General features: G+C 43.2%; 4 non-coding genes and 1 pseudogene across 4 annotated transcripts; 1 reads left to right on the top strand and 4 right to left on the bottom strand.

Annotated features, from left to right (window-relative positions):
* Window positions 1-4749: 4749 nt before the first annotated feature.
* On the bottom strand, window positions 4750-4831 carry Trnas-gcu. Its single transcript has one exon. It is a non-coding gene; the product is annotated as a tRNA-Ser (tRNA).
* Window positions 4832-5737: 906 nt separating this feature from the next.
* On the top strand, window positions 5738-5810 carry Trnam-cau. Its single transcript has one exon. It is a non-coding gene; the product is annotated as a tRNA-Met (tRNA).
* Window positions 5811-11350: 5540 nt separating this feature from the next.
* On the bottom strand, window positions 11351-11422 carry Trnaq-cug. Its single transcript has one exon. It is a non-coding gene; the product is annotated as a tRNA-Gln (tRNA).
* A 1768-nt stretch (window positions 11423-13190) lies between these two features.
* On the bottom strand, window positions 13191-15707 carry LOC123475675 (annotated as a pseudogene).
* Window positions 15708-16588: 881 nt separating this feature from the next.
* Trnak-uuu lies at window positions 16589-16661 on the bottom strand. The gene has a single exon. It is a non-coding gene; the product is annotated as a tRNA-Lys (tRNA).
* Window positions 16662-21170: the final 4509 nt, after the last annotated feature.

The raw sequence follows: 21170 nt of genomic DNA, 5'->3' as shown, positions 1-21170 counted from the left end.
CCTGGTGGTGTATTTGATGGCTGTGTGCTTTGTTTTGAATATCTTCTGGTTTGTGGAGCTAGTTGGGATCTAGCTCCAATCGCCAGTTGAGAGGCTGTAGCAGCTGGTGGCTGTTTCGCCGGTGTGGTTGTTGTCGTCTGCTGTGGTGTTTTTACCGTTTCCGATTTCCATCGGCTATACCTTTCAGCAGCGTCGACTTGATCCCTGATGAAATTCAGCAGGGCTGTGATGTCGGTGATGTCGTTTGCATCGGAACTCGGCCATTCTTTCTGCAATTCTGCAGGAAGCAATTTCATTAATTTTGTGCCAAGGAGTCCTCCAAAGGTGTCTTTTTGTACTCCGAGTGTCTCCAAGGCATTTATGTGCGACTGGACGGTGAGCTGAAGTCTTCGAAGAGCCGATACGTCTGTCATAGACTTAACAGGAGCCAGGTTATCAAATTTGCATAGATGGGTTTGAATGAGGGCCTTTGGTTTGGCATAGACCCTTTTCAATTCAGCAATAGCGATGTTGTAGTTTGCTGCAGTCAGTTCCAAGTTTTCCACGCACAAGTATGCTTCCCCCTTGAGATATTCTTTGAGATAGTCGAATTTTTGGACGTCCGACATTGTGGACGAATGGATGGAGGCGTTAAAGCTCTCCCAGAATGACGTCCACTCAAGGATATCTCCTTTAAAATGTTTTATTTGCCTTTGGGGAAGGCGTGTTGATTGTGGTGCAGGTATGGCTGCTACTGGAGCAGGAGCGGCTGCTATTGGAGCAGCAGCGGCTGCGGCTGCAATTTGTTCCGTAGCTTGGTTTTGAGCTATCAGCTGCTGAATTTGTTGCGTGTAGGCCTGTTGTTGCTGAAGGACTTGTGCTGCAAAGGCTTGCTGTTGTTGTGTGAGCAAATCATGCAGCAGCTCGCTTCTATCTTCTTCCCGTTTTCGCTCGTCTTTTCTTTGCTGGTCTTGCAACCCAGCGTCCAGTTGCCGTTTGTACTCCTCGCGTTTGTTTTTGGCTAGAGCGAGTACAGCACTCATGTCTTCTTCGACTTCTGCCACTGCGGAGTAATCTTGTTCGATTTGCTCCTCGGTGGCGTTAGTGGATTGTAAGGTCCATCTAACTTGGTCGCTTGCCTTGATGAATTTCTGGTAACGTTGCTTGAGGAGTTCGGTTTCCGTTGCAAGGTCGTTATCCAGTTCTGCCGTCATGGAGAGGATTTTGTACTGCTTGATTTTGTCCATCGTCCTAGTAAGGTGGCATTTCAGGCCTGCGCGTGTTGCCGATGCCCCTCGTGACATTTTTATTTTGGTTGCTGGAACGAACTAAGGCAAAAAGAGAAAAGGTGGGCTTGGATTTTCCTACTCCTATCACCGAAATTTCTTCAGTTGATGTCGGGTTTTTCCGACCTTTTCCGTTGCTTGATTCTTAGTAGTAACAGCTGGATCCTACTTCTGGATTTCCCTTAAAGAAGTGGGCAAAAAATTGAGTTGAAAGCTTTTAGCTTTCGTGTTGCCACCAGTTGCGAGTGATGGAAGGGAGTAGCGTTTCGCTGTACTCCAAACAGTGGCGTATTTTTTAAACTCCACTGGCTTGGGATGTTCTTCCTTCCTTTATCAGGCGACTGGGAGATGTGGCGAATAAATTTGGCTCTTAGTTAGCTTTCGGTAACTTAGAGCACTGCACCGACTTTGTTGTCAGTTATACAGGTGTCACGAGGTTTGGACAATGGTTTAGCACGATCTAAGATTATTGGACATTAAGCGGAGTGCAAAAAAAATTTGGCTTCTCCAATGGCATAAAGAATTCAAAGCAAGGTTTTAGGAGTAGCGAAGAAATCATAAGTTAAAAAAAAGGGATCCACCATAGCGTTATTTCTAAAGGCTAGGTGGCATTAATTTGCAATTTTTTCTATGAAATAAATGAAAATTTTGGAATTCTTGGAAAGAATATAATAATTAGTGGGTCTTATGACCGTTAAGTGGCGTACTACTTCAACATTTAAAAAAATCACAATTTCTGAAGTGTACAAAAGAAGTTGTAATTTTGAACGCTATGTGGCGTAGACGTTCGTTTCTTAGAAAGAAAAAAAATTTTGATTTTGAGATCCCCAACAAAAAAAGAGGAAAGAGTTTCGAATCTGAGCGCTAGATGGCGTAAGACGTTCAGCTCTGAAGAAAATGTTTGAAAATTTAAAAAAAAGGAAACAGTTTGCTATTCTGAGCGCCAGATGGCGAAGGCGTTCAGTCGATGAAGAAAAATGTTTTAATTTTTTGAAAAGGAAAAAAGATTGCTTATTCTGAGCTCCAGATGGCGTAGGCGTTCAGTAGATGAGAAAAAATGTTTTAATTTTTTGAAAAGGAAAAAAGATTGCTTATTCTGAGCGCCAGATGGCGTAGACGTTCAGGAAATGAGGAAAAGAAAAAAATTTTGAATTTGAGAGGGAAAGAAAAAAAATTGAGTGATAGGTTTGTAAATTTGAACGCCAGATGTCGTTTGCGTTCAGTTAGAATGAATTTTTTGAAAGTTTTTGAAAGTTGAGAAAAGTGATTGGAATTTCGAGCGCTAGATGGCGTTTGCTGCCACGAAATTTAAATAAATAGAGATTGGCGTTGCCTAATTTCTAAATATGTGAGAAAGTTTTTTCGTTTAGGGAGTGTAACTATTAAATTACTCTCCAGTTGAGAAAAAGGAGAAGGAAATGGCAACAATGGATTTTGAGTTTTGTTTATTACGGAAGAACAATCACAATTTGTGGTAAAGATCGATCAGATCGTCAGGGTCAACTTCAAGGATTATGATGTCTTCTTCTTCTTCTATTGCTATTTCTTCTCCTTCTTTCCCTTTCTCTTCCTTCTTCTCTTCTTTCTTTCCTTGTATCTCGTTGATGGTGATGGGTTTGATCACGGGGGTTGGGTCGCGGCGCGGTTTGTCCAGTATGCTTTTGGGGCGGAATTTATTTCGGGTATCTGGTGGAATGTAAGGCGTTGGGTCCAGGTGTGGAAGGTTTAGTGGATGTCCGCGTCCACCTTTGATTTTCGAGCCATACTTGAATATATAATATTCAATATAATTTGGTGGTGGGAGGGGCTCCGGTTCTTCCTCTGGGGACAGTTCAATCAGGTCGTTATCCGGGGCTTCCGATGTTGAAGGCCCGGGATCTCGTTCAGGTTGCCCGATTGTTGTTGACGATGCTGTCGCCCCTTCCTCTACCTTCGGTTTGTAACGGATGTCTCCAGAGTACTTTGGAGTGATGGCCTCCTTCAATTCCGCGAGTGGCATGTGCCGCACAATAATTGGGAGAAGAGACTCCAGGGGCGAGGTGGTTGTCGTTTGGGCATCAGGATTGGCTGCAGCTGTTGCTTCCACGTGGTGGTTGTAGGCTGCAACTTGGCGCCGACCTTCCGGGGTGTTGTGAAATCTTCTCGGAAGTGTGGGCCCTGTCCACGGCCTTTCCAGACCCGCCTTACGACTCTGCGCCCTTTTTATATTTTCTGAGTCCATAATTTTTTAGGCTTGTTTAGAGACCCGAGGTGCTCCGCTACGGCGGAGGACAAACGAGAAGAAGGGAAATTAATGGAGGAACATCCAAAAAACAAAGAAGAAAAAAAAACATTTTTTTTGAAAGAAAAGAGTAAAGAATTTTAAGCCAATATGGCCGCCACCGACCACGTGAGGGGGAGACAAAAAAAAGCAAACCCAAACTATTTGGCTCGAAATAACAGAGAAGACAAAGGAAATAGCAAACGAGAAAAAGAAAGAAAAAAAATAAAAATGTTTGAACAAACAAAAAAAAAATTAACAGGGAGGTAACATTCGGGGAGGTTTCTCCAAAAGATTCCTAGCTTGAGCTAGGTTAAGCCCACCGTAATGGCCGCCACTGACCACGCGGTGGAAAAAAAGAGAAAAGAAAAAAGACATTTTTTTTTACAAGACAATTATTTACCCGTCTACAAGAACGTCGTAGTTGCTACGACGTAAGTAGCAAAAAATGAAAAAGGGAAAAATTTGCCCTGCGGCCAACACGTGGTGTTCACCGAAGAAGAAAAAAAGGAATAAATTTAGGGGTGAGTTACGTCTCCCCACAGTCCACCGACAGCGAAATTTCTTAGTAAATTTAAATTACTTAACTAGTTCGAAGGACCATGTAAGATTTTAGTCTCCGGTTCGAAGGACCATGTAAGATTTTAGTTCAGCCCGTGACTGAACTTACCTTAGTAAAGATGATAATGTAACGATGAAATAAAGAACACACGGGAGCACTGGCTGTTGTCTTGACGGTGTGAGGTATATTCAGTAACTAACTGCCCCTTGCCTTGTACATTTTCCGGCCGGCAGGCCGAGGGGCGGGGCTACACAAAATTAATTGTAACATGGTGGCCTCCTAGCGAGGGCCACCCAAATCATATGAAATAAAACGTGATAGAAGTCGCGTCCGTCTTCCAGCTCGTGTTGTCGGATGTTGGGAACGAAGTATATTCCCAACACCACTGCTAACGAATAATCAAACACCATAGAATTACTTATAACAAATGAGGCTTTCTTAATTGGATGCATCAATCAATGTTTTCTCAACGATGTAGGGGAGAACGGGGTCAACTTGGACACGGGTCATATTGGACAAAGACCCTAAGTGCTACATGTTATGAAAAAAAAATTTTTTTTTTTAATTTTTGTAAAAGTTGTCCAGTTTGACCCCGTTCTCCCCTTCATTTGACTATGACAAACGTCTTTGGGCATCGAATTTGACCTCTAGTTTAAGTTTCCTGACGAAGATGGGATTCGAACCCACGCGTGCAATGCACAATGGATTAGCAGTCCATCACCTTAACCACTCGGTCACCTCGTCTGATTACTTCCACCACGTTGAGGTCTTGAGCCCTAATGCGTTAGCGGATGATTTCAATAACATACAAATTTAACGAAAACACCGATAATGAGATTTCGCTGGAAAGGAAACTCTTCAAATAACGCCCGATGAGGGACTTGAATCCTCGACCTCAGGATTAAAAGTCCCGCGCTCTAACAACTAAGCTAACCGGGCTACGTATTACATGCCTATGTTATTCAATACATTAACACCACGTAGTTTCTTTGATCATGCGACGACAAATTATGAAACCCACATATTTTCAAATAAGTCTTACATTACCTTGATCCAAAATCACGGTATCCATGTCTCGAAAAATGAAGAAGCCCATCAATTTTCAAAATTTTTTTATCTTGGTCGAAAATAAGGGTGTCCATGTCACGCAAAATGAGAAAACCTTCATACAAACAAAAAACAAAAAATTTACATTGCTTTGATTCAAAATAACGGTCATCGTAGCAAACCAGCAAAGATGAAAACAGCGTTTGCTTCTCGGCTCACGGTCACATTGCTGTTTTCCGTCTGCTATTGTGACATTCTGGATACGCCATCTACTGGTAGAATGTCAAGTGCGCTAGTGGCTTGGTTTCTGAGTCCTTCACAAGATGGCCTAACACGGCAGAACACCACCTACCTAACAGGTTTCGTTCAGGGAAAACGCACAGAGTTTAAGCCGTGTTAACAAAATAATTGGACATCAAATACTGAAAGCATATTATTCATTTATTTGTTTCACATGAACTATGGGAGTTTCTACTCTTGGTACAGATCACCAGATTTTAGTTGCGCGTGCTGACAAATTAAGTTGTTTATTCATTTAGGTAGTAAAGAGTTCACGGTATCATAAGATTGTTTGTCTATCGAATGTGTTGAATATATATACATGCCTCGATAGCGCAGTAGGCAGCGCGCGAGTCTCATAATCTCGAGGTCGTGAGTTCGAACCTCACTCGGGGCAGTATTAAGTAAACTAACTAAATATTTTCCACTAACAGTCAATCTCTGTAAGAGCTGGTTGGTTTCTAAATGCTGCATGTAAAACAAGAAATACCACGGTACTATAATAAACGTTCTACCGAGATTTGAACTCAGATTGTCAGAGTCAGAGTCTGAAGTGCTACCCATTACACCATAGAACCACTGCTTACGAATGATCAAACACCATAGAATTACTTATAACAAATGGGGCTTTCTAAATTAAATGCATCAATCAATGTTTTCTCAAGCATGTACACTTGACTATGACAAACATCTTTGGCATCGAAATTGACCTCTAGTTTAAGTTTCCCGACGAAGATGGGATTCGAACCCACGCGTGCAATACACAATGGATTAGCAGTCCATCACCTTAACCACTCGGTCACCTCGTCTGATTACTTCCACCACGTTGAGGTCTTGAGCCCTAATGCGTTAGCGGATGATTTCAATAACATACAAATTTAACGAAAACACCGATAATGAGATTTCGCTGGAAAGAAAACTCTTCAAATAGCGCCCGAAGAGGGACTTGAACCCTCGACCTCAGGATTAAAAGTCCCGCGGTCTACCAACTGAGCTAACCGGGTTACGTAATACATGCCTATGTTATTCAATACATTAACACTACGTAGTTTCTTTGATCATGCGACGACAAATTGTATGAAAATGAGTTCGACATTAACTGTTTTGTTGACCACATTTATTTTAGCATTTGTCAGCAAACAAAAAGAGAGTTTACGTAAGTGTAACGCCCCCTCATTAGCTTCAGACCTTTTTTAGCTCTACATCAGCAATGTCGTCGGACAGCAGCTCTAGAAGTTCTTCCGACTCTAAATCAAAATCTAGTTCTAGCTCTAGCACTTCAGAAGGAGAAAAGCCATCTAAAATCAAAAAATTTACGTTTCCTAAATCAGGATCATCGAGGCTTTCAAGATGGATTATCACCGGAATCGAAGATCAAGAAATCAAGGAGGAAAGAGAGGCCTTCAAACCCAAGCTGAAGAAGAAACCTGATATGTTAAGTAATCCCTCCCTTGACGAGTCCTTCTATCTCAGACTAAAACAACTAAAACGGTCGGCAGCTACAAAAGCAAACATCGACCCGTCGGAAAAAGCCGCTAGAAAATTGTCCTTCAAAATTCTGGACTTAGCCAAGCCACTCATGTTCCTGTTCAGTCGCATCCGTTCAGCAAGAAAAACGAAATCAGATACAAGAGCCATTCGTGCGGCCATGAAGCTCTGGGCATCTCTCTACGGAGAGGTGTTGAATTCTCGGCGACGTAACATTCTTTCGCAGATCTACCCAGAATATATCAGCTTATTGGACGACCCCAAGATTTTTGAGTGTGGAGACCACATTTTCGGACCGAAATTCACGAGTCAGCTTATAGCGCACGCCAAAGTGCAATCGACGATGAATGACATTCGCCCAGCAGAAATCGTACCAGCCCGCTCTCATCCTCGAGGTTTGGACGAACGCCCGGGTACTTCTTCTAGCCACCGCCAACAGCAAAGTCAAACAGCCTACTCCAACAACTTCAACGGGCGGTATGATCGTTTTGATCTAGTTTTATCTCACGCTTTTGGGGGTCGTGTTGCTCGTTTCGCGTCGGCTTGGAATCGAATCACTAAAGATCCATGGATCCTGAAAACAGTTACGTTAGGTTTTTCCTTAGAGTTCCTCTCGGAACCCGTTCAACATTCCATTCCACGAAACGCAGTAATGGGTTCTCTCCCAAAACAGTTGTGCGAACAAGAGGTGCTTTCCTTGTTACAAAAAGGGGCTATAGTAAAGGCGGCTGGCCCAGGGTTCGTGAGCGGAATATTTCTGATACCAAAAAAGTCAGGGGGATTTCGGCCAATTATCAACCTAAAGAAACTAAATTACTTTGTTAAAAGCTACCACTTCAAAATGGAAAATATCCAGACTGTAAGGCAGACAATAAGGGAGGGGGATTGGTTAAAAAAAATTGACTTAAAAGACGCCTACTTGACAATTCCCATAACAAAAGCGCATAGGAAATTTCTTCGTTTTATTTGGGGTGGGGTTACCTATGAGTTTACCTGCCTTCCTTTTGGACTCTCCTCGGCGCCTTGGGCATTTACAAAGATCCTTCGCCCAGTTGTCGCTTTCCTTAGAAGCAAAGGTATTCGCATTGTAATATATCTCGACGACTTTTTGGTGGCCCACTCCTCTGAACTGGGAGCAAGACTAGACGTGCAGATAGTCTTTTCTCTCCTTGAATCCTTGGGTTTCGTGATTAGTACAGAGAAGTCTATTAAAGAACCAACCCAAACACTAGAATATACCGGCTTGACCATTCGTACATTGCCTTTAACCTTTGCATTGACTGGCAAAAAAGTGGCCGACATCCGAAAACTGTGCAAAAATGCATTAGTGCGGCGCAAGTTGCCTCTCCGAGATTTAGCATCGTTGCTCGGTAGCTTAAGCTGGGCCACGGCAGCGGTTCGCTACGCACAGGCACACTTCAGATCACTCCAATCCTTTTATATAGAAGGTTTGAAATCGACAGAAGTTAACTTTCAAGCTTCGGTCACTATCACGCCAAACACCGAAGGCGACCTGTCATGGTGGATCAACGACGCAAAATTTGAGGAGGGGAAGGCCATCATTATGTCAGCCACAGACATATCTATTTACACTGATGCATCTCTTTCGGGATGGGGAGCCGTATGCCAAGGTATCAGAACAGGGGGGCCCTGGTCACGCGCGGAATCTAACTATCACATCAACCAGCTAGAGCTCCTCGCTGCTCTAAAAGGATTAGAGTGCTTTACAGCAACCAGCTTCGGCTCAACGGTCAAGCTAAATATCGACAATACAACAGCTGTTAGTTACATCAACAAACTCCCAACTAGAGTCATTCGTCAGCTGGTTCCCTCAACCGAAAGCGCAATGGACGGACGCATTCTCAAGGAATTGGAAAGGCCTTCACGCATACGCCTTCCCGCCGTTCAACCTTATTCCGAACTGCCTACTGAAGCTGTTCAAGGATCAAGCATCTCTAGTCCTCATAACGCCATTCTGGCCAAGCCAAGCTTGGTTCCCGACACTAATGGAACTGGTGACAGAAATCCCGCTAGTCCTTCATCCCAAGCCGAACCTTCTGACCTCGCCGTTGGGCCAGTGTCACCCCCTTACGCAGAGCGGAACCATTCGGCTAATCGCCTGGAAACTCTCGGGAATTGTCTCAGAGCCCAGGGCATTCCGAACGACGTTGCAGACCTCCTGCTTTCAGCATCTAGAAAAAATACACTCGCTGCATACCAGTCCGCCTGGAACCTATGGCGCAGTTGGTGCGATCGAGGGGGTGTTGATCCCTTGTCGGTTAGCGTAATTCCCATCCTAAAGTTCCTGACGTAAGCCTTCAATATGGGTAAGAGTTACAGTACCATCAACATACTACGTTCCATGTTGTCCTCAACACTAGGCTTTGGTCCATTGGGGCCGTCGGAAATCGGCAAACATCCATTGGTAACAAAGCTCCTGAAGGGTATATACAATGCTCGCCCACCTGCCCCAAGATACGCTAACACATGGGATCCGGCGCATATTTTGGCACACTTCGACGCGATGGCCACAACGACTTTGTCTAGAATCCAAATCTCCCGTAAGGTAGTAACTCTTTTGGCCATCACTACTCTTGTCCGCTGCACGGAAATCGCCTCCATCCAGGCTAGCTCCATAATCACCTCGGATACAGAAGCATCCTTCCTGTTGGGGAAGCCAAGGAAAACTCAACACGCTGGCCCTTTAACTAAGATTACGGTTCCGGCCTGGCCAAGAAACCAGACAATTTGTCCAGTAGCGTGCAGAAAAAGCTTATATCTCGTCTACGGGCCACATACGTGACACATCTAACGCAGATAACCTCTTTATTAGCACCAACAAACCATTCCGAGCAGTAGGTAGTTCCACCATAGCGCGGTGGATTAAGATCCAGCTACAGGAAGCGGGCATCGACACCACAATTTTCAAGGCCCATTCAACCCGCGGCGCCGCTGCGTCGAAGGCGGCTTCGAAAGGAGTTCCCATCAATTCTATCCTTAAACAGGGCCAGTGGGCCAACGAATCCACCTTCGCCAAATTTTATCGCCGGGATATAGTGGAAGACTCTAATGCTACCGGCAGGGCAATATTGGACCAAGAAGCTGATTCCGCTGATAAATCTTAGACCTTCATCTTCATCTTACACTACTCGTTGTCATTGGGAAAATATTGTTTACGGTGCTGTGAAATCACAACAGTTAATGTCGAACTCATTTTCATTGTAATTGGAATTGGTCATTGGAATTGTATTAAGATGGAAGTGAAGACATTAACTGTCTTCTATTCCCAATATCCCACCCTCAATCAACTTCGTATTTTAATGCTCCTTTCGTTTTGTTTTTACAGTAACAAACAAGGAGGAGGATTCCGGAACTATCCTGGGAACAAGGATCGTTCTAGCCACAGAAACGGAGGAATGTACTAAAAAAAAAAAATAAAAAATCCGGAATTCCTATAAAAAAGGCCCGAAGCTAATGAGGGGGCGTTACACTTACGTAAACTCTCTTTTTGTTTGCTGACAAATGCAAAAATAAATGTGGTCAACACAACAGTTAATGTCTTCACTTCCATCTTAATACAATTCCAATTGTCCATCACGAGCTTCGCTCGTTCGAACAATTTTCAATTATGAAACTCACATATTTTCAAATAAGTCTTACATCACCTTGATCCAAAATCACGGTATCCATGTCTCGAAAAATGAAGAAGCCCACAAATTTTCAAAATTTTTTTATCTTGGTCGAAAATAAGGGTGTCCATGTCACGCAAAATGAGGAAACCTTCAAACAAACAAAAAACAAAAAATTTACATTGCTTTGATTCAAAATAACGGTCATCGTAGCAAACCAGCAAAGATGAAAACAGCGTTTGCTTCTCGGCTCACGGTCACATTGCTGTTTTCCGTCTGCTATTGTGACATTCTGGATACGCCATCTACCGGTAGAATGTCAAGTGCGCTAGTGGCTTGGTTTCTGAGTCCTTCACAAGATGGCCTAACACGGCAGAACACCACCTACCTAACAGGTTTCGTTCAGGGAAAACGCACAGAGTTTAAGCCGTGTTAACAAAATAATTGGACATCAAATACTGAAAGCATATTATTCATTTATTTGTTTCACATGAACTATGGGAGTTTCTACTCTTGGTACAGATCACCAGATTTTAGTTGCGCGTGCTGACAAATTAAGTTGTTTATTCATTTAGGTAGTAAAGAGTTCACGGTATCATAGGATTGTTTGTCTATCGAATGTGTTGAATACATATACATGCCTCGATAGCGCAGTAGGCAGCGCGCGAGTCTCATAATCCCGAGGTCGTGAGTTCGAACCTCACTCGGGCAGTATTAAGTAAACTAACTAAATTTTTTCCACTAACAGTCAATCTCTGTAAGAGCTGGTTGGTTTCTAAATGCTGCATGTAAAACAAGAAATACCACGGTACTATAATAAAGGTTCTACCGAGATTTGAACTCAGATTGTCAGAGTCAGAGTCTGAAGTGCTAACCATTACACCATAGAACCACTGCTAACAAACGATCAAACACCATAGAATTACTTATAACAAATGGGGCTTTCTTGATTGAATGCATCAATCAATGTTTTCTCAAGCATGTACAGTATCCTGTACAAAAATCCGAACACCGATTTAATTTTTTAAAGCCACCTATTGGCAAGGTAGTGGGTTTTTTGTTTGTTTTTCTTTAAGGGGGGGGTAGACGGGGTGATGGACACGTCAGGGCAGGGTTGGGTAAGTCTAGACATTTAAAAAAAGTGCCTTAAGGTATTACGCTTTAAGGCAAGTTACAGGTCGGGACATTTTTGCAACCCCCAGGGTGGTGTTTTTTTTAAAACGACAGTTGGAAATTTAGGGCTTGGGCTTAGTAATGTTTCTTACCGAAACAATTTATCTTATGTTTCAGCTGCCTGTGAATATTTACGTCGTTGTCAATGGCGTAGGTGTAGCGTTTCTGAGTGTGACGCGATGGTCAATCATAATTGTTGGAAATGAAGTAGAGCATCAACTAACTATGTGTTGACCTTTGTATTTAGCTACTTAACAGCAGAAAAACATTTAGGTGGTGGGCGTATACCCTTACATACCTCAGATCTTTTACGCACAAAAAATAAGGGTATATGAATAATATAATTTAATTCTTGGACTGCCCACCATTATTCTTCTTCCAGCCCATATTCCAATTTTTGGTTCCTTTTCTGTTGTCAGATCTAAAGTAAGACAAAAGAAATAATTTTAGAAATTTTGCCAAAAGGAAGGGAAATCCTTAAACTGCGGGGGAAAATAACTTGGAGCGGGTGGGTGGGAGATAGTTAGTTGATGCTCTACTTCATTTCCAACAATTATGATTGACCATCGCAAGCTTCGCTTGCTCGGCCAATCCCAAATTGTTATAAATTCGTCTCGCATCAACTACCTATGTGAATTTAAAGCATAAATGTCAAAATCAAAACTAAACTAGTCAGATTCAGAGTCCGTAATGGCCAGAACGGCTGACTCGACCGGGTTCCGTTCAGATGCCGATTCACGACGGTAGAACTTAGAAAAAGTGTTTTCGTTGGACCAATGCCCTTGCTTTAAAATGGCTTGGATAGAAACTCCAGAGGAAGCGGCCTTAGACGCCGCTGCCCCTCTGGTAGAATGGGCTGAAAAAATAGAAGTGTCGATGCCGGCTTCCCGCAGTTGATCTTTAATCCATCGCCCTACTGTAGCACTCGTAACTGGATTATGTGGTTTGGTAGAACCTATAAGGAGTTGTTTTGCGTTATGTGGTTTTCGGAGATTACTGGTTCTCGCTATGTATGATTGCAAACAGGAGAGGGGGCAAATAGCTTTGTTTTGGCTCCACTCGTCCAGTGACAGACGCATAAGCGGGCCGGAACGTTGAGATTTTCGGAGAGTTCCCAGATCAAAATAAACTTTAGGACCGGCAAACTCAATCGTCTCTATCTGGATAGACGCAATCTCGGAACATCTCAATAGGGTCGTTAAGGCCAGCAGGGTGGCCAGTTTGCGTGCTAGTTTCAAAATAGATAAAGTTTGTCCGGCCGTCACGTCAAAATGAGAGAGGACTCTTGACGGGTCCCATGTTCCGCTATACTTGGGGGTTGGCGGCCTTGCTTGAAAAATACCCTTCATCAGTCGGGTGACTAGAGGGTGTTTTCCTATTTCCTCACGGTTGCCGATTCCCATGTTAAGAGTAGAAGAGAGCATAGATCTGGATACATTAATAGAGCTATAGCTCATACCCGCTCCAAACATTCCGGCTAGATAGCAGAGCACCTCCTTTACACCACCAGACATGGGATTGACGTTCCGTGCGTGGCACCAATAATTCCAATTTTTCCAGGTTGACTGGTATGCAGCGATTGTGTTCTTTCTTGTTGCTGAAAGGAGAAGTTTGATAACCTCTGGCGGAAACCCTTGGCTATCGAGACAACTCCCGATAGCTTCCAGGCGACAAGCCGTATTGAGTGGCTGGCTGTCAGTTGATGGAATTCCCCCAACGGGGATGTCAACAGATCCTGTTCTGGGTAGAACATTCGGGGTACTCCACCGCCAACTCCAGCAGGATCGGAAACCACGACTGTGTGGGCCAGAGTGGTGTGATCATCACGGTTGTTGCCTGGTCCTGGATTAGCTTTGAAAGGCAATGTGGAATGAGACTGAACGGAGGGAAGGAGTAGCTCCTGATGTATTTCCAGTTCAGCGTGAACGCGTCTGTCTTCCAAGCTCCAGGCTGAGGAAGCCAGCTTACGAAAATCGGAAGCTGTGTATTCCACGAACTCGCGAAAATATCGACCTTGATTTGCCACACTTGCTGGATCTTTGCGAAAGCTGAGGTCGAGAGCTTCCACTCCCCCGTTGAGAGTTGCTTGCGTGATTCTGCATCGGCAACGAAATTCGATTTACCCGGCAAATACGTTGCATACAAATCGATTTCCCGTTCTTCACACCAATTGTAGATTTCAAGTGCGACAAAACAGAGAGGGCTAGACCTTGTCCCTCCTTTTTTGTTAATGTATGCGACGGCAGTGGTATTGTCAATTTTTATTTCTACCGTACTTCGGTATGCCGATGACGCAGAGCATTTCAGACTGTTAAACGCCGCTAATAGTTCCAATTCATTAATATGACGATTGGTAACCGCCGTGATCCATGGTCCGCCCGTCCTTACATCCCCACTCACCGCCCCCCAACCCGATAGTGAAGCATCGGAAAAGATTGAGATAGAGGGAGCGGAAAGTAGAATTTTCCGACCTTCGGAAAATTTTGCCCGGTTGATCCACCAAAATAAGTCAGATTTGGCTTCCCGCGAAAGAAAAACGGAGACTGAAAGGTCACCCCTTGCCGATTTTGATTGGTGCGTGTAGAATGCCCAAAAGAGATGCCATTTCTCTAAGTGACAATGACATTGACTTGTAGGTTTTACTGCACAATTCTAAAAGTTTATCCTTCTTCTTCTGAGGAAGACAAAAAGTCATAGAGTTTGTATCGATGACGAGACCAATATATTCGAGTACCTGTGAAGGCTCTAATATTGATTTCTCACTTTGGATAACAAAACCTAAAGACTCGAGCAAGTTAACTACCAATTTGACCGCTTCCCGTGTCGATTCCTCAGAATTACCGATAATCAAAATATCATCAAGATATACTATCAAACGGAGCCCTTGTTTACGAAGAAAACCAACGATAGGTTTTAAAAGTTTTGTAAAGACTCTAGGGGCGGGTCCGAGACCAAAAGGCATTGAAACGTACTGAAAAGTCTCCCCTCCCCATTTGAAACAAAAAAACTTTCTTTGTTCAGGGTTTAAGGCTACGGAGAAATACGCGTCTTTAAAATCAATTTTGGATAACCAGTCCCCCTGTCTAACGGTGTGGCGCACTGTATTTACGCCCTCCATTTTAAAGTGCAGGTGGGGTATGAAAAGGTTCAGGGCTTTCAGGTTGATAATAGGACGCCACCCCCCTGATGCTTTCGGGACCAGGAAGAAACCACTTGTAAAACTACAATCAATTGCCCGTGTTATCGCCCCCTTTTCTAGCAAGGATTTTACTTCTGCATTACAAATCTCAATTTGATCGGCACTCATAACGGCGTTATGTGGGATTTTTTGCTGAGTTGGTGGGGACATAAAATCAAGAGTAAGGCCTTTTTCAACAGTCTCTAAAATCCATGGGTCATTCGTAATCGTTCGCCACATGTCAATATAACGAGAGATTCGACCACCAAATGAACAAGGCGAGATTGTTACGTACCCTCTTTGCGATGCTGCATTAGAGTAGTCGATTGGCCTTTTCTGTTGGCTGGCGAGACCTGATAATGTCACGAAACAAAGTGGCCCATAGCCTGATCGCGATCTTGACTGCTTTGCCGTCGCTCTTCGATTTTCTTTTCGATTTTTCGCGGCTAGCAAGAAACAACAGTGGCTTGACCAAATCCAGGACTTTAAAAGACAGCTTTTTAAGGGCTTTTTCCGTCGGGTCTATGTTGGCTTTGGTGGCGTTCGAGCCTTTCGCGGCCTTAAGACGGATGTAGATAGATTCGTCCAAGGTGGGATTTGTCAGTAAATCGGCTTTTCTTTTCAGCGAGGGTTTGTAGATCTCTCTACATTTTTTCACTTTCTCCTCGCTGATACCAGTGACAATCCAGTGGGACAAACTGGTAGACTTTGCCTTGGAAACTTGAAACTTACGGCTTGAACTTTTGAGAATAGAAGAGTCACTATCTGAAGAACTAGAACTAGAATTCTTAGAGCTAGAGTCTGACGAGCTACCGTCAGACGACATTCTTGCTTAAAAGCTAAAAAAGATCTTAGGTATGTAAGGGTATACGCCCACCACCTAAATGTTTTTCTGCTGTTAAGTAGCTAAATACAAAGGTCAACACAAAGGTAGTTGATGCGAGACGAATTTATAACAATTTAAAAAATAATAAACCCATTCGTTTTGAAGTAATTAATATTGCCAGCAAATTCGAATGAAGAATGTTATAACGATACCAAATATTTTCGCAATTCCGTATCGGGAATCGAACACTGATCTACGGCGTCGCAATCATAGCCTCTACACATATTCCATCGGTATTGACAACATAGTGCACAGGCAGCTATCTAATTTATTTTGGTATAGAATATAACACAGCCTAAGTCCAACATTTCCAACTGTCGTTTAAAAAAACACACCACCCTGGGGGTTGCAAAAATGTCCCGACCTGTTACTTGCCTTAAAGCGTAATACCTTAAGGCATAAAAAAAATGTCTAGACTTGCCTAACCCTACCCTATGTGTCCATCATCCCGTCTACCCTCCCTCTTAAAGAAAAACAAACCAAAAAAAAACTTTTTACCCCACCAATAGGTGGCTTTAAAAAATTAAATCGGTGTTCGGATTTTTTGTGCAGGATACTGTACACTTGACTATGACAAACATCTTAGGCATCGAAATTGACCTCTAGTTTAAGTTTCCCGACGAAGATGGGATTCGAACCCACGCGTGCAATGCATAATGGATTAGCAGTCCATCACCTTAACCACTCGGTCACCTCGTCTGATTACTTCCACCACGTTGAGGTCTTGAGCCCTAATGCGTTAGCGGATGATTTCAATAACATACAAATTTAACGAAAACACCGATAATGAAATTTCGCTGGAAAGAAAACTCTTCAAATAGCGCCCGATGAGGGACTTGAACCCTCGACCTCAGGATTAAAAGTCCCGCGCTCTACCAACTGAGCTAACCGGGCTACGTAATACATGCCTATGTTATTCAATACATTAACACCACGTAGTTTCTTTGATCATGCGACGACAAATTATGAAACCCACATATTTTCAAATAAGTCTTACATTACCTTGATCCAAAATCACGGTATCCATGTCTCGAAAAATGAAGAAGCCCACAAATTTTCAAATTTTTTTTATCTTGGTCGAAAATAAGGGTGTCCATGTCACGCAAAATGAGGAAACCTTCAAACAAACAAAAAATAAAAAATCTTACATTGCTTTGATTCAAAATAACGGTCATCGTAGCAAACCAGCAAAGATGAAAACAGCGTTTTTTTTTTTTTTTTTGACTTCTAGGTGCCACTGGCCATGGCTGGTTGCCACTGGTTACAGTTTACGGGCCGCCTGTTGAGGGGCCCTAACACACCGTGGCGTCTTTGTTTATTACAGTTTGTATAATTTTTACAGAATTGGGGGATGGGGGGAGTATTTCAGTGGTAAGAAGTAAGTGTTAAATTCGTTCGATGATCTTGGTGTTTGTAATGAATTTAATAAGTTTTTTTGTGATTTTTTCCTGAGTGTGTTTAGGGATGCTGAAGTTGATACCGGTAAGTGTTGGTACGTCTAGGGGAAGCTTAAGTACTTCTATCGCGTCCTTTAGTTCCCGTCTTGCTGCGGAGTAGTGTGGACATTGTAAAAGGACGTGTGCTGTATTTTCTTTTTCTGGGCATCCGTGCATGCATTCTGGTTGTATATCCAAATCCCACTTGCTGATTGTGCCGTTGAGTTTGTTGTGCCCGCTTCGTAACCTCAACAATGCAGATTGTATGGCTCGGTTTGTGTGAGTATGCCAGCTATAGATCCCCATCCGTATCCTATTCGTTACTGCTACGTTTGTGGAATTTCTTTTTGTTTTTTCAAATACCATCTTGTCATGGTTGTTTTTATTTTCGTGAGGATTTCTGCTGTGTTTGGTGTGTGTCATCGTCTTGCCGTCGTCTGCATTTCTTCTTGAGTTTGCGAGCTGGTCGGCAATTTAATTTCCTTTAATCCCGGCATGACTTGGTAACCAGAAGAAGTTTATCTTTGTCCCTGCAGATCTAAAGTTGCATATTTGTTGGATTATTCCACGGATGTGGGTGCTTGATGCCCATTTGAAGTGAGTTATTGCTTGTATTGCAGCCATGGAGTCTGTGTAAATAGTTATCTCGTTCCAGTCTTGGGTGTAGGTAAGTGTTAGTGCTTGTTTGATGGCAGCTAGTTCTGCATTGAAGCTGTTAGTGAACTGTGTGAGTAACCATGATTCTTTTGTTTGGGTTTCAGGTATGTACACTGCACAGGTTGTCTTCTTTGAAGTCTTACATGTTGACCCGTCAGTGTATATGGCTAGATGGTCTTGATGCTCTTGGTTCTGGATTTCAAGGAATGTATTTGTGGCAAGAGTTGCATTATTCCTCGCTGTTCTCTTGGTTACAGGTAAGAAGTCTGTCTTCATATCAAATAGTTTCCATGGTGCCATTGGGTCTACGTAGGGTTGATGAGTTGGCTCCTGTAAGTGGAGGCAGAAGTCCCGGCCCATGTTGTTGAGGTGTAGTGAGGTGGCTGGTGTGCTTCTTGTTTTCCAGTTGGCTTTTTCCTTTGCTAGTTTGTACATTGTAGGGTATGCGGAGTTCCATGGCTTGCTTCTTAACTTTGTCAGGTATCTGGCAGCGAGCATGTTCTATATGTCTCTGATGGATGTGATACCAGTTTCCATTTGGATTAATGGGATTGGTGTAGATTTGAAGCAGCCTAGGATAGTGCGTAATATTTGATTTTGGGTTATTTCCAGTTTGAGTAGTCTTGTTTTTGGTATTGTTGCGAGAATGAAGGATCCGTAGTCGATTTTACTGCGGATTAGGGCGACATAGATTCTTAAAAGCAGTTTTAATTGTAGTGTTGATTTTCCGTGGGTGAGGGATTTTATGCAATTCGATCGACGGCATAGGCTTGCGTGGATGTAGTTAATGTGTGGATCCCAATTTAACTTTGAATCAAATATGACTCCCAAGAACTTGTAGTTGTTTTTTTCAGCAATGCGGATGTTGTTAAGTGTTAGGTTGAGTTCACTTTCATCTGTCTTTTTTCTCGTAAAGTTGACGGCTACGCACTTGGGGACTGAGAATGTTAGTTTCCATGTGTTGGCCCATTCTTCTATTTTTTGGAGGTATTGTTGGAGTATTCTTTCCGTCTCCCCTTTAGTGTCTGCGGTCGAGTGGATCTCGATGTCATCTGCGAAAAGTGATACCTCGCATCCTCTATTAGGCGGAGGGAAGTCGGCCATCATTAAGTTGAAGAGTAGTGGGCTGAGGACGCAGCCCTGGGGTACCCCTCTTTTGAGTTTTCTTTCCGTTGATAGGGTGTTGCTGACTTTAACCGCGATGGTTCTGTCGGTTAAGAAATTTTTGATCCACCTTAGGGCTGCTCCTGTAATCTTGCATTTAGTCAGTTTGTATAGGAGTCCCGTGATCCAGGTGTTGTCGTACGCCTTAGCTAAGTCTAAGAATACTGCTGTTGTCGTTCTGTTCATGTTAAATCCTTCATTGATTGCAGTTTCTAGACGTAGCAAGTTGTCGGTGGTGGTGCACCCATTTCTGAAACCTGTTTGGTACTTCGGTAATAATCCATTTTTCTCGATGTACCATTTTAATCTGTTGTTAATAATTCTTTCCATGGTTTTGCAGAGGCATGATGTTAAGGATATTGGCCTGTACGACTCCGGTTGGTTCGGCGGCTGGTTTGGCTTCGGGATGGGTACCACGGAGGCATTTTTCCAGTCTGGGGGTAGGTATCCAGTGGTAAGTGATATATTTAAGAGCTCTAATAGTGTTTTCTTGTTCTTATCACTGAGGTTCTTTATCATTTCATTGTGGACTCTGTCTCTTCCCATGGCCTTGTTAGGTAGTCCTGTGAGGCTTATGTTGAGCTCAATTATTGAGATGGGCGTGTTGAGCGGATGCATTTGGTTGTTGTCAATGGCATCTTGTATCTTCTGCCCGTAAAGTTTAGTACGGTCGTCCTTCTTTTCCTCTCTTTCGATCGGACAGAATTCGTCTAGAAATACTGAAACCTTTTCCACCGGATCACTCGTTGGTACCCCATTAGACATGGACAAGGGTGTGTTGACGTGGGGGTTTGATGGTTTTGTAAAGTGCCAGAAGGCAGATGTATTCTTATCCATTGATAAGATGTGGTTACTCCAAGAGAGGTTCTTTGCTGTTAGTACGGTTCTTTTTTTAACCGCTTCCAGTCTGTTGAGTATTGTTTTGTCTGATGGGAGTAGGGTGGTTCGCCATATCTTATATGCTTGTCTGGCTTCTTTTGTCACTTTCTTACATAGGGGGGTCGACCATGGTTTGCTAGATTCTTTTTCTGTAGTTGCGGGGGGAAATGTTTGGATGTTGCAGCCATTAAGGATTCGTAGAAACTGTTGTAGGCCTGCTGGGGGGAACTTGATGTTGTTATGGTTTCTGGTGTAACGGTACTCTCTATATCTTGATTCCAGTTGGTCCCATTTACGTATGTTGAATTTCCAGTGTTCGTTTTGTATGGTAAGGGGGGAGGAGTTGATGTTTAATTGGATGATCACAGGGAGGTGGTCGCTTCCCCAGTATGGTCCGGTTTTTACGTCGATTAGGTTTGTGAGATTTGGAGAGCTGAGTGTTAGATCTATAGTGGAGCTGCGGTTTCCGTTTGGGTTTGGTCTGGTTCCTAGGTTCCGTGGCGTGTTAAGGGTCAGTCTGTCGTCATTTAGAAGTAAATCTGCAACGTCCATACCGCATCTGTTTTGTTGATGGTTGACTTCCCACACATCAGAGTGCGCATTTAGGTCTCCTGCTATTACAAAGCTGTTGCTGGAACAGTTTAAGATGTCTGACAACTCTTGGTGGATGTTTCTATTGCCGTCAGGGCAGTATAGCGATACTATATTTATTAATTTGTTGTTCTTTAATTTGATGGAGATTCCTACTGCTTCCAGGTTAACCGCTTGGGGGAGAGTCATCGGTGTGGCTTGAAGATTCTTCTTTACTAGGATAGCGACGCCTCCGCCGTGGGTGATCCGATTTGCGTAGAAGGTGTTATAAGCACTAAATCTCGGTATGTATTCATCTCTCCAAAAGGTTTCACTAATCAATACAATATGTGTTTTGGATGTTCTTATGTTGAATTTAAATTCTTGCAGTTTTGATTTGTAGAGGCTTCGGGCGTTCCATTGGATGATTTTAAGTGGCCTGGTCATTTTCGGTTCCTTTCGTAAGAGTAGTTACTTGCTGTTTTGTTAGGGGGTTTGACTGGTGGGGGATGCCTTGGAGCAGGGATGCTATTGCTGCTAGTTGAGCATTGTTGGAGTCGAATCCTGACGTCATGTCCACCTTGATTTGATCTAGCGCCTGCGGCAGATTAGTGAGTGGGGCAATCTTTTCTTGAATGTCATCCACTGTCGCTTCTAGCGCATCAATTCTTGCCGTAGTTGTTGGCTGGTTTAGCGT

This window comes from Daphnia magna, linkage group LG9 (assembly GCF_020631705.1).
Source record: "Daphnia magna isolate NIES linkage group LG9, ASM2063170v1.1, whole genome shotgun sequence".
NCBI classification, from domain to species: domain Eukaryota; kingdom Metazoa; phylum Arthropoda; class Branchiopoda; order Diplostraca; family Daphniidae; genus Daphnia; species Daphnia magna.
Note: the sequence above shows the minus strand (reverse complement) of the source record. Positions and strands in the feature narration are given on the sequence as shown.